The sequence below is a fragment of the Melanerpes formicivorus genome, unplaced genomic scaffold, assembly GCF_026170545.1.
Source record: "Melanerpes formicivorus ecotype bairdi unplaced genomic scaffold, bMelFor1.0.p_v2 SCAF_11, whole genome shotgun sequence".
Lineage (NCBI taxonomy): Eukaryota > Metazoa > Chordata > Aves > Piciformes > Picidae > Melanerpes > Melanerpes formicivorus.
Window position 1 is genome coordinate 15,384,267 of NW_027142363.1, and position 12,992 is coordinate 15,397,258.

At 41.2% G+C, this 12,992-nt stretch overlaps 1 protein-coding gene across 1 annotated transcript in view; it reads left to right on the forward strand.

The window, feature by feature from the left end:
• EPHA6 (EPH receptor A6) overlaps nucleotides 1-12,992 on the forward strand; it is a 255,468-nt gene that overhangs the window by 46,455 nt on the left and 196,021 nt on the right. The window lies entirely within an intron of this gene.

A 12,992-nucleotide genomic window follows, 5' to 3' on the forward strand; every position in this document is an offset into this window, starting at 1 on the left:
TGTCTTTGTGTCCCTAAGGGGAAGAACGTATAACAGTTTCTCCACATTTGGAAATTATCTGAATATCTTGCACAATAAGTTATTCCACAGTAGCTGTCTTTATACAGAGATTAGTGTGAAATATTTGATGCATTTTCTGACTATTCAAAGGAAAAAAACAATTCTAAGATAGAACAACTGCACAGGGAGTTAAATAGCTAAGCTAATTCTTTAATAATCGTTCTTGTGACCTAGATAGGCAGGATGTGAATGCTGTTTGTTGTGATACAGGTAACATCCTACTGCCTGTCTGCCTGTCTCAGAATCTCAGGACTCTTACTGGAACTATTTGACAGAATTAACATTTGCCTCTGTTTTCCAGTGCCCCAATAAGTACTTGCTAGAACAATCAGATTGTTTCATTTCTTTAAGTGACAGATACAACAGATTTGAGATTGCTGGTGATAAATGCACTAACTGCAAGATTATCTCAGGTACCCAGATTTATTGGAGACAAAAACCTTTGCAACAGCTTCAATATATAATAGAAATGCAGCAAAAGTTCAGCTGCACATTGAAGATGCAATTCTTACTAAGAAAGGTGTGCCTGCCTAGGGTGGTGGAAAAGCAGCACAGCCTGTTAACACCTCCTCATCTCTGTCTTTCCCTCCTGTCTGCTACTGCTGATGCTGCTATACCTCTTGCAGCTGGTCCTGCAACTCTTGCAGCTGGCCCTGCAACTCTCGCTGCTGGTGCTGATGACAGTGCTGGTGCTGGTGGCAGTGCCCCTGCACACCAACAGGTATTGCTCTTGTGGGTTCTACACAGTAGCCCTGGCTGTCTCTGACTTCTGGGTGGTGCTTAGCATGATCTGGGGGGGAGTTGAGCAACATAGTCATATATGTTTAGCATGCACTCAGTTTAGCTCATTAGCATACTGGGGGGTGTCAGCTTTAATGTTAAAATTCCAGTTAATTAGGCAAATGTATTCACTCAGGCACTCTGGCCCTCAAAATCTGCTATGAAGTTGTGTGTTTGTGTTATTTAGCCTTGTTTAATCAGTTTTAGCCAAAATAGGGCCATCTTATCTTCACACAGCCCCCTCCTTCAGCTGTTTGGCAGGCCAGCTTCATGGATCTTCCCTTGACACAAATTCCTGCTGATTGTAAAGAACTTTGGTCCCAAGGTGTGCTAAATCAATCTGCATTCCTGTCCCATGGTAAGCTAGACAGTTATCTCACACTGTCCATAGCGAATAAAAATGTCTCAGTTTTCCCACCAGTTGTACAAAGGACATTCTAAGTTATACTCACCCAGTGAAGTGCAATAAATGTTGGATCATTTAGGGTTCCGACACTGCTTGAAATTTAATTTCCTTAACAATTAAAGGAATTAGATCTGGTTTGTGTTCAGCATCACTGAATTACTCAGAATAAAATATAAATGAAACCCACTTGGGAACGATTTGTAGATGTTCAATGAATAGATCCTAAGCATCCTACTCAGTTATGCAATTAACTCTGTCTTTTCCCTCCTAGCACAAGTTTCTGGGTGGGAAGAAAGAAAGGAAGTGATATCTTGCTGGGAAAAAATAATCATGTCAGTCAGTTTTGGTTTGTTATACTTGGGCAATACTGATGGGCTGCAATGTGTAATGGAGGTAGAATTTTGCTCACCCTGTGTTTAATTTTCAGTTACCCTGTACTCCTAACTTATTAGTAATTTAGTTCAAAATCTATCCTCCTGCTTCTTTTCTATTCATATTAATTAAATAGATTTCTTGTGAGCAAAATTCTTCCAAGTTTAATAGTACTGGCACTTGGGTGCATTTATTTTCTGTGAGTTAAAATGTGAGGAAAATTTGGGAAATGGGTGGGGGCCAAATGACATGTCAGAACTCATTCTTGATCTCATTTAGCAGTCTGCTCTCCTCAGGATGCAGTATAATGATGCTGAAATTACGATCTGCATTTGCTAAATCAAGATAGGCAGTTCTGTGGGATGAAAAACAAATGCAGATTTAAAATACCTGAAGGGATGGTGCAAAGCAGGCAGAAATCAGTGACAGGAAAAGAGATAATGTTTGGAACTCAAGAGGTACCATCTGAACAGCAGGAAACCCTTTGCTACTGTCAGGGTGACTGAGAACTAGCAAAGGTTGCCTAGAGAGATGGAGTCTCCATCCTTGGAGACATAAGCAGGCAGTCAAGACATTTAGGGATGCAGGGGGTTTCTCTGGGTGTCTAAGCTCTCTGCTGACAAAATCTTTAGCTTGCAGGAATAAGTCCTAGTATGTGACAGGTGTGAGGTTTATTTATTAGTTTTTATAAAAGAGCAGATTTTGCTGTAATTTGCTTTTCTCACTATTGCTGGTTAATTTTCACCCTCTAGCAGGAGCCGATTTCTGTTTTCCCTTTGAGCATTCAAAGCCTGTCCTGTCATCAGATCCAGGCAATGTCAAGAAATTGTTCAAAAGAGGCTCTTTCCCTGGACCAAGTGGAAAAAATATTATGTCCACAGTTTAGAAGTGCTTGGTAGCTCCTCCAGAATGCTTCTTTTGTTTTGATAAAGTCAAATTTTTGAACAGGCAAAACTGCACTCCTGTAGACACAAACACCTATTTACACAGGTCGGGGGGGGGGGGGAAATGTGAAAGTTTTATTTTGTTTTGCTTTAATTTTCCTTCTTGCAATATCAGTTTATGATATCTGTCAGCTTCAAGGGTGTCAAAGAGCACAATTTTAATAGGATTTAGTCTGGTTTGAGATTCCGTCTTTCCTATCTCATCATTACTTCATGTGTAATCAGGTTTGTTTCACTATAATTTGTTCCAAGGAAGTATCCAAGTTGAATTAAGATTAAATTCCAACTAAAAGAGCCTTCCTTCACAGTAAAATGCAGTAGCTTTATTGGAGAATATTCTTTCAGGCAATGAAACAGTGATATCTCTCATCTGGAAAAAAAAAAACAAAACACCAAAGATGAATTAGCGTTTCATGTTTCTTCACCATAGTAACTGAATAATTGCTGATGTCTCTATTCAGATTAAAACTGGGTTAGCTACTTCTGTCAGCAAAAAAAAAAAAGGAGTGATTTAATTTATACTTGACTGTTTGACCCAACTTCATGTGCGTATATCTGCCATAAAAGATATCTACCATAAAAGAAAGTCAGTGATCTTATGAAAGTAGGACACTCATAAGGCTTCACCAGACAAACTGAGAAATATATATACTGTTAACTTCAGTAGGTATACAGAGTGACATACCAAGCACAGGCCAGGCCAGCCCACAAGGGAAGACATGCACGGCACCAATACCAGAGCATGTCTGATGCCATCTAAAGTTACTACATTGTGTGAAGTTATTCATGCTATTTTAAAAGTGCTATGGATTATAGGTCTATGCAAAGATGGAAATTGTCTACAGTGGAAAAGACAATAGCTCCTAGGCTACCACTTGGAATCATAGAATCACTGAATGGCACAGGCTGGAAGAGACCTCTAAAGGTCAACTCCCAGGAGTTGCAGGCCAAAGTTCTTGATCCTTGCTCTAGTTTTCCTTACACCAGTGCAAGCCAGGAGTCCAGGTGCTGAAGTTAGCAGGCTTACCTCAGTGTAAATGCAGAAGGGATATGAAAGTAGCATCAGCTATCTCATATAGAACTGTCCAGTGTATAGGGGCATTAATCTAAAGGCCTTCTAAGAGCTGCCCTGTTGCCTTCAGTGGTCTTTTGACCAGAGCTCTGCACACAAATCTGTCACAAACAGCTGAACAATTTTGTATTACTTGACCCTGAACAATATTTTTTTATAGGCAGGACACAGAACTGGGGATGCTGTGAGCTGCAGACTGCACAAAAATATACCCATCTTTAACCTTCATAAACATCCAGGTAACTGTGAGTGCCCAGTGTGTATGAAAAGCTACTTATTTAGAGGACAACCCGCTGAGTAGGCAGAGGTCCTCAGCACCTTCTTCACCTCTGCCTTTACAAAACTGCAGGCTGATGCAGACACAGACCTGCTTGCAGTGAAGGAAGAGTTGGTGTGTCAACTATTACAGGAGCTTAATCAATACAAATCAATGGGCACAGATGCCATCAACCCGAGAGTCCTAAGACAGCTGGTTGATGCTGCTGTGAAGGACCTTTCCATTGTCTATGAGAAGTCATGGAGATCAAGAGACATCTCTGAAGACTAGAAGAAAGCTAATGCCACCCCCATTGTAAGAAGGGTTCCGAGGAGAACCCAGGTAATTATAGACCCATTAACCTCACTTCAATTCATGGAAAAGTTATACAAAAAAAATCTCCCTGGGTACTGTCACAAGTCATGTGAAACACGCGTTTGGGAAAAGCCAATGTGGATTCACCAGGGGCAAATAGTGCTTGACAACCTGATCGCCTGTGACAGAGTAACTTGCTCCGTTGATGCAGGGCAAGCAGTTCACGGAATCACAGAATCAGCTGGGTTGGAAGAGACCTCCAAGATCATCAAGTCCAACCAATCACCCAACTAAACCATAGCACTAAGTGCCTCATCCAGTCTTTTCTTAAATACCTCCAATAACATTGACCCCACCACCTCCCTGGGCAGTCCATTCCAATGGCCATCTCTCTTTCTGTGAAGAACTTCTTCCTAACATCCAACCTAAACTTCCCCTGGCACTTCTTGAGACTGTGTCCTCTTGTTCTGGTGATGGTTGCCTTTGAGAAGAGACCAGCCCCCACCTGGCTACAACCTCCCTTCAGGTAGTTGTAGAGAGCAAGAAGGTCTCCCCTGAGCCTCCTCTTCTCCAGGTTAAGCAACCCCAGCTCCCTCAGCCTCTCCTCTCAGGGCTGTGCTCCAGACCCCTCCCTAGCCTTGTTGCCCTTCTCTGGACACATCCCAGCAACTCTTTCCTAAAATGAGGGGCCCAGAACTGGACACAGGAGTCCAGGTGTGGCCTAACCAGTGCTGAGTACAGGGCAGAATGACTTCCCTGCTCCTGCTGGCCAGGTTGTCTACCTGGATTTCTCCAAGGCTTTTGACACCACCCCCCCACAAACCTTGTCCTAGAGAAACTAACACATTATGGCCTAGGTGGTCTGTGCTGTGGGTGGGGAACAGGCCATACCTAGTGGGTGGTATTAAATAGTTCTTTTTCACCCTGGCAGCCATTCACATGGGCCCAATGGGCCCAATGCTATTTAATATCTTCATAAGTCATCTGGGGTTTGGGATCAATAGCATTCTTATGATGTTTGCAGATGACACCAAAACAAATGGGGAGGTTGACGTTCCAGAAGGGAGAGCCACCCTCCAGGAAGACCTGGACAAGCTGAATGAGTGGGCCAGCAATAAACTTACCGAGTTAATGGTGACAAATGTAGGGTCTTGCACCTGGGAATACATAGCTCAGGTGTGTAGTTCAGGCTGAGACCCACCTCTCTGGAGAACAGCACAGGGGCGAGGGACCTGGGGCTCTTGATAGATAACAAGCTTAGCATGAATAAGCAAGGTACTGCAGTGGCAAAGAAAGCCAATAGGATCCTGGGTTGCATCAAAAAGGGAATTACCAGCAGAGATAAAGAAATCATTATCCCACTCTACTCAGCACTTGTCTGACCATACCTGGAGTACTGCCTTTAGTTTTGGTCCCTGCTGTACAAAAAAGATGTGGACAGACTTCAAAGTGTCTAGAAAAGGGCCACAAGAATGATCAGAGGACTGGAGGAATTGCCGTATGAGGAAAGGCTGAGAGAACTGGGTTTATTCAGCCTTGAGAAGAGAAGGCTCAGGGGAGACCTTATTACCATGTACCAGTACCCAAAGGGTGGTTACCAGTAGGATCAAGACCCTTTTTATAGGGATTCACATGGAAAAGACAATGGGTATAAGTTACTCCTGGGGATATTCCAATTGCAATCCAGAAGAAAATTTTTCACAAGGAGAATGGTTGGACATTGGAATGATCTCCCAAGGGAAGTAGTGGATTCCCCTACATTGTTCAGTTTTAAAACTCAGCTTGACAGGGTGCTGGGCCATCCCATTTGAACTGCATTATCACCTGGAAAGGTTGGACCAGAAGATTCTTGAGGTCTCTTTCAATCAGGCATTGTGTGATTCTGTAAAGAAATAAAACCTCATAGATAGTATTGGAAAATCACTTTTCCTTTTGCTTCAGTAACAAAATGGATGAAGATACCAGATTAAATGCAGGAAGAAATTTCAGACATCTATCGTCCACTAAAGATGAGTCCAAATACTACTGTGGGAGACTCTGACCAAATCCACTCTTCATGCTTGGTATTTTTATTCTACTGGACAAATTAATTCATGGCAAACTCCAACACTGATGTCACTGGGAAGCCTGACAAGGCATCAGTATCGATGTACTTCCAAACCCCCATGCAAGAAGACATATGACAGTCATTATAATGTGCCTTGCTGATTTTTTTTCCTATGTCACATACAATATGAATAAGGTAAATTAGTTCAATTTTGCTGAAGATGAATGGCCTTTACTTTTATAAACATTGTAGTGCTGGTTTAGTAATCAGCAGCAGAGGCAATTTGTTGTTTCACATATTGCTTCACCATTAATGGCATTCCCAAGATAATTTCTCAAGTAACTGATTAAGTGTTGCTACCATGCCCATAGAATGATACTTACTGGAGACACAGAGCAAAAATAATGAGAAAAATGGCAAGAGCTAAATTGCCTGACACAGGAGTCTAAACATAGCATTTTTAAGGGGTCCCTCGACCACTCTAAACAAAATTTCTAGTTTATGTGTTAAAGTGCTATCAGGAGAGGTTGGGCTTTCGTTGTATGGAGGGGTTTTTTAAGTGCAGAGTTGGTGGTTCACGAAGATTGTCTTTAGCTAGTCCAAACATTACCTCAACTTTCAGATGTTTATTTTTGATATGCTGTTAGTCAATACTGCAATCACGACATTTTATGCTGGAAGCTGGCATGTCAACAAGTCCCTTATTCTCTACAGGCAGTGCAGTGGCATTTGCTAACATTTTCTATAAGCATTTCATTGAGCTGTTAGTGATTGAATGTCACTAACTGAAGCAAATTTAAAACAATATAATAAAAGCAGGTTTCTAATTTTTCCTTCAATAATGCATGTCTTGGGATAGCTCTGATTTCTGTGGACTATTTTCTTGAGGCAGTCTTCTTATTCAAAATGTGCCCTTAATTAAGTGCACAACAAATGCCGTGCAAAGGTGAAATTCACGTAGAGCCATATCATCTTGGCTTGCAAACCATTTTCTCTTATCTTTGGGGCTTACACTGTCTGAAGAATATGTCTGTTATCTTGAATTATACAGTCTTAATCTTTGTTGAATACTTGAAGAAAATGAAGTACTTTTTAAATCTAAATCCTATTCTGACATGTCATGAAAACAGTGGGATTTGTTCTTTTCATCCTGTAGTTTTCAACTGATAGAAAAACTACTGTCTTCAGATGCCTTTGAGCCTGTTTCTTTCAAATTAAACAGCACACCAAATCCACATCCTCCCCCTCAGCTGTGTCCTCTCTGCTTCTTGTTTTCTGCTAATTTTCTCTTTATCTGAAGTTTTCTCCATTCTCTTCCTCTTTAATCTCAGCATGTGATGTGTCAGCATTTCATGCTTTTTAGCCCAAAAGCTTCATCCCTTCCTAGGTAGTAAACCACTGTAGAATATATGTGCCGTGGCTCTTTGAGCTTCTCTTATTAAATCGATGCTTCTGAATACTCTATGTGCTTCTGTCTTAACAAAGGAAGTGGGTTACTAAGGCATACAAACCAGTATGGGAAAGCAGGGTCTCCCGCTGTAAGTCCCAATGTCAGATGTTCCTAGGTCATTCCACCATTTGATTAAGATATAGCAGGCGTGAATTAAGGTTCTGGTGTCTTGAACTGCTGCTTTCGGAACACAGGAAGAATGTGTATCATGCAGTGCTAGTGTAGTTCCCAGCGTGCCATAAAGTTCAGGAGTTGTGTTTTTTTCCTATAGTGTGCGATAGAAAGTTACAGTATACTTTATCATGGTGTACATTTCACTGCATCAAAGGCATCATGCACACATTTGAAGAAAATTCCATTTAAAATGCTTGCCTTTTTTTTTTTCCCCCTTGCAAAGTGTACAACAAGAAATTTGTCACTGTATTTTGGTACTACACTTGCAAAATCCCAGAATGGCAACATGGATTTTTAGAGCCACAACCTGCTGGCTTAGTCTAAGAAATGTTGAATGACTACTCTGGAGGGTGGCTATCCTGCTTGTTTCAGACCAAGAGCACACCAGAGGATGGTGCAGTAACTTCCTCAGCCAAAAAGCCATAATATGGCAGCTCTGAAAAGGACACTGACACCAAGTCAAGCGTTCTAGGGCCTGTCTAAACCTGGAGAATGACATTTACTGTGGTGTTGCAGAGTGGCTGCCCTGGTCCTTGCTGTCTTGTCTTTTAGAGACTCAGACATAGAGGAAGTCAAAAGGAGACCATGACATGCTGCTGGAGTGAGCCACACAGGCAGAGACTGCATGTACTCTGCAAGAACCTTGAAACAAGATAAGGACTTATGATTCTGGCAGAGTACTTGCCAAGATCTAGCTTGTTGTTGGACAGTGGCTGACCCAATTTTGGCCATCCTGCCAATTTCAGCCTGAGGCAGAGACATGGAGCACACCAGTGCAATGTCTTCCTCAGTCCAAGAGCCAGAGATGTGGCAGCTTTGAGAAGGACACTGACACAAAATTCAGTGTTCTAGGGCCTGGCTTAAACTAGAAGAGGACATTTTTTTGTAGAATTATATGGTGGCTGCTGCATTGCTTATTTTCCTGCCTTTGACTGTCTCAGGCCCAGAGCAGCACAGGACCAGCCCTTGATGTCTTCTGCATGGCCACTGAGAAAAGATGAGTAGTCATGATTCTGGCAGAGTAATGGGCAAGGTTTAGCATGTTGACGGAGGGTGACTGACCCAATTTTTGCTATTCCCCTGTTTCAGCCTGAGACCAAGACAGGGAGTAGGCCAAACAATGGTTCAATGCCTTTGTAAGCCACAAAGCTAGAGATGTGCTGCCTTTGCAATGGACACTGACACAAAGTTAAGCTGTTAATGCCCTGGCTGCACTTGGAAGAGGGTGTTAACTGTGGAGATGGAGGGCAGCTTTCCTGGTCCCTGTTATTCTTTTAGAGCCTCAGGCACAGGGCAGAACAGGTCCAAACCACATCATGCTGCTGCACTGAGCTACACAGGGAAAGATTTCTTATGCTCTGCAGGGACCCTGAAAGAAGATAAGGACTCTTACAGTAACAGAATCATTGAATAATCATCTGATCCAAGCCCAAATCAAAACATACCAAATGAAATCAAGTTTCTCAGGGTCTTGTCCATTTCAGTTTTGAATATCTCCAATGAGATAGATATATCCCACACTCTCTCTGGTCAACTTGCTCCAATCAAGTTTACTCTAATGGCAAAATAAAATAAAATAAAATAAATGAAAAATAAAATAAAATAAATTAAAAATAAAATAAAATGAAATAAAATGAAATAAAATGAAATAAAATAAAATAAAATAAAATAAAATAAAATAAAATAAAATAAAATAAAATAAAATAAAATAAAATAAAATAAATAAAATAAAATAAAATAAAATAAAATTCTTCATATCTAAACATTTAATTTCCCTTTTCCTCTAGTGTATCAGTCACTCATGCAAATTTGGTATTGATCACAAATTTGATGAGTGTTTATTCCATCCCACTGTCTAAAATTATAATGATGACATTAAGTGAAGCTGGCCCCAGTAAGGTATTTTAGGTATCTTAGATGGTTGGTTTGTTTGTTTGTTTTTCCTAAAGCCTCTAAAACTAGTTTTGTTTAACTCCAAATTTTGCCTTCCTTTGGGGATACTAATTGATGATTGCTGAGTTGCTTACAGCCCTAGGGTTTCTATTATTGTGGTATGACTATACTTTGAAGGTGTCTGCTATGATATGCCTGTATTTCTTGATGCTGCAGGTATTCTGTAATTATAGATAGTTCATTCAACACACAGTAACTCCTTGTCATCACTGGCTATTAGTAACAGAATGTATACATATAACACAAAGCTCTACACCACATAATCATACAGAGAAAAGAAAAAGCTAAAACAAGTTAAATGAGGACCAATCCCCTGGCCCTCAGATAGTTGCTGTGATTAACTGCACTAGTTACAGCTAACCAAGCTGAAGAACACTTCAGGCAAGCCTAGGTAAATCCAGGGACCTGCACTGTTAGCTTAACTCCATCTGGCCTGTCACGACCAATGGCAACACCACATTTACTGAACTATGACTCTGCACACAGTAGTAGACTTGCAACTTGACCTGGATGAGGATATTGAGTCCATCATCAGTAAATTTGCAGATGACACCAAGCTGAGGGCAGGAGTTGATCTGTTAGAGGGTGGGAGAGCTCTGCAGAGGGACCTTGCCAGGCTGGACAGATGGGCAGAGTCCAAGGGCATGAGACTGAACATATCCAAGTGCCAGGTTCTACACATTGGCCACAACAACCCCATGCAGTGCTACAGGCTGGGGGCAGAGTGCCTGGAGAGCAGCCAGGCAGAAAGGGACCTGGGGGTACTGGTTGATAGAAGGCTGAACATGGGCCAGCAGTGTGCCCAGGTGGCCAAGAAGGCCAATGGCATCCTGGCCTTTATCAGGAACAGTGTGGCCAGCAGGAGCAGGGAAGTCATTTTGCCCTGTATTCAGCACTGATTAGGCCATACCTTGAGTCCTGTGTCCAGTTCGGGGCTCCTCAGTTTAGGAAAGATGTTGAGTTGCTGGAAGGTGTCCAGAGAAGGGCAACAAAGCTGGGGAGGGGTTTGGAGCACAGCCCCATGAGGAGAGGCTGAGGGATGTGGGGTTGCTTAGCATGGAGAAGAGGAGACTCAGGGGTGACCTTATTGCTCTCTACAACTCCCTGAAGGGAGGTTGTAGCCAGGTGGGGGTTGGTCTCTTCTCCCAGAACCAACAGAACAAGAGGACAAGAGGACACAGTCTCAAGCTGTGCCAGGGGAGGTTTAGGTTGGATGTTCAGAAGAAATTCTTCCCAGCAAGAGAGATTGGCCATTGGAATGTGCTGCCCAGGTTGGTGGTGGAGTCCCCATCACTGGAGGTGTTTAGGAAGAGACTGGATAAGGCACTTGGTTCCATGGTTTTTTGATTAGATGGTGCTGGGTGATAGGTTGGACTTGATGATCTCAAAGGTCTCTTTCAACCTGGTTAATTCTATTCTATTCTATTCTATTCTATTCTATTCTATTCTATTCTATTCTATTCTATTCTATTCTATTCTATTCTATTCTATTCTATTCTAAACCCATGCCTACAGCTAAATTTTCACATTTTAATTCTCTTTTTTCTAAAGTATTGTAACCAGTAAAGACTTTTAATCACACCTAGTTAATCAGCCAGAGGTCTGAAGGATGAAATCTTTCTTCTGGGTGATCTGTTACTGATAAGAAACACACAGTATGCACCACAGAGGAAAGGTTTAAGGGAACTTCATGGCACCCAGGGTGACACATCAGCAGACAATAAAGGTCTCCAGGCTATGTCTGTGTGTCTGCATTGCCTCACTCTCGGATCAAAGACAGGCAGTGTTGCTGGTGTGAGGAACACTACCCAGAGTGGCTAAAAGCCACTGCCCAAAAGATTTGGTTTGTTTTCCACAAAACTGAATGATTCTTAATTGGTGGGGGTTTTGTTATTGTTGTTTGGTTGGGTTTTTTTTTCCTGGAGAGTTGGTTTGTGATTTGTTGGATGACAGGTTTATCCATGCTTAATTTACTCATTCAGTTGGGCTGTCCAGCACTTGGCAAACTTCAGACTGAATTAAAAATGGTTCATTACACTTATTTTCCAGGTTACATCTGTAGTTTAATTTAATTCACAATCAATTAATCATTTACTTCCCTATGTATTTATTAGATTAATGTAATTTAGTGTACACAAATTGATGCCTTGGTGCTAATGTGTCATTTTCATTGCCTGTGGTGTAGGTTTTAGGAAGTTTTGTCTTTTTCTTTTTTTTTTTGTGAGCTTTTGTCCTGAAGGCAGAACATTAATTCTGAAAGCAGTAAGCCCAGTAAAGCTTCATGTGCTGTGGTTTCAAATCTCAGGCACTCCCATGTGGATTGTCTGGTGTTTCATAAGAGTTGAGAGCTGCGTTTTTATTCAGTGAAGGATGCTAATAAAAGCTTTCTACTCTTCTGAGCTATGTACTTAGTACTTGTGGAAACTTGATACCTTGATGACTCCTACTCTATCTTTGGAATTATTCACAACTTTACTACCCAAAGCCCTGAAAATCTGATCCAGTTTGGCCCTCTTTTGAGCAAAGGGTTGGACAAGGTGTCCTCCAAAGTCCAGAAGTATTCCTTGTTTCCATGTAGAGCTTGACTGGGATTGACCATCAACTCAGAAGCCTGACAAGCATGTATATGGCAGGGCATGGTGATCATTTTAACACTATCCCAAGCTAACAATAAACAGGGTTATATAAGTACTCTAAATTTAGGTACATGTATCTGCAGGATATGTTTTAATAACAAAACAAATTACTTGTATAGGATTTTTTCGTTTGCATCTGAGTTTTGGCTCATGTAATTAGAATTTGCAGTCTGGTTTTATAGAACACTGTTGAAATGCAAAGATGTATTGGTTTAAGTAGGCTGATTAACAGGATTTTCATTTTGTTTAAACAAACACCTGGTACATGCTTCTACTACAGGAATAGAAAGATCAAAAAAGATGCTAGTCCATAAGCTAAAAAGAAATGAATAGTTCTCTTATTATTCTTATTGTTGGCTTTCAGACTTTTGTGTAAATAAGTTAAAGTAGGGAAGTTAAGATTTCTCAGTAGGTCAAGTGTAGACTTGAGCTCCATATTTGAAAAATGCTCCCTGCAGTAATTACAAAACCTCTATGTGTTTCTGTGTCTTTTAGGTAGAAAGGAAGGCAAGTATAGGAGAGTAATT